At 43.3% G+C, this 728-nt stretch overlaps 1 pseudogene; it reads left to right on the top strand.

Annotated features, from left to right (window-relative positions):
- The first annotated feature begins 217 nt into the window (after positions 1–217).
- LOC108304728 overlaps positions 218–728 on the top strand; it is a 29,315-nt pseudogene continuing 28,804 nt past the window's right edge.

The following is a 728-nucleotide window of genomic DNA, read 5'->3' as shown; positions in this document are numbered from 1 at the left end:
ATATACACATATACATACATATATATATTTGTATGTATGTGTGTAGAGATGTATACACACACGTATATACACACATATATGGAAGTATCCTCCAGTCCTAGAAGAATGTTTGGCAGATAGTAGGGAATAAGAACTATAGCTCGAATAAATTAAAAGTGGTCTCTCACCGCAGCCGGAGCTCCAGGTCGCATCTTCACCCCTCAGGTTCTCCGCTCCTAGAAGCCTAGCCTCTGTGGCCCTGTGACCTGCTGGCATTGGGAGATCCACAGCTAAGAAGCCGGATTCCCTGGAAGCCTAGAAATGGGGCCGTTGACATTTAGGGATGTGGCCATAGAATTCTCTCAGGCAGAGTGGCAATGCCTGGACACTGCTCAGCAAGATTTGTATAGACAAGTGATGTTAGAGAACTATGGGAACCTGGCTTTGTTAGATCTGATCACCTGTCTGCAGCAAGGAAAAGATCCCTGGAATATGAAGAGACACAGTGTGGTAGCCAAACCCCCAGACCTTTGGCCAAGACTAGAAATAAAAGATTCTTTTCAAAAAGTGATACTGAGAGAATATGGAAAATGTGGACAAAAGGAACGGAAATCGTAAAAAACAGTCTCTCAGACCACAGTGCAATCAAGTTAGAACTCAGAATTCAAAAACTAACCCAGAACCGCACAGCTTCATGGAAACTGAACAACTTGCTCTGGAATGTTGACTGGATAAACAATGAAATGAAG

The sequence above is a fragment of the Cebus imitator genome, unplaced genomic scaffold (assembly GCF_001604975.1).
Source record: "Cebus imitator isolate Cc_AM_T3 unplaced genomic scaffold, Cebus_imitator-1.0 Scaffold57, whole genome shotgun sequence".
In the NCBI taxonomy this organism is placed as follows: domain Eukaryota; kingdom Metazoa; phylum Chordata; class Mammalia; order Primates; family Cebidae; genus Cebus; species Cebus imitator.
This window is presented reverse-complemented; position numbering and strand designations above follow the sequence as displayed.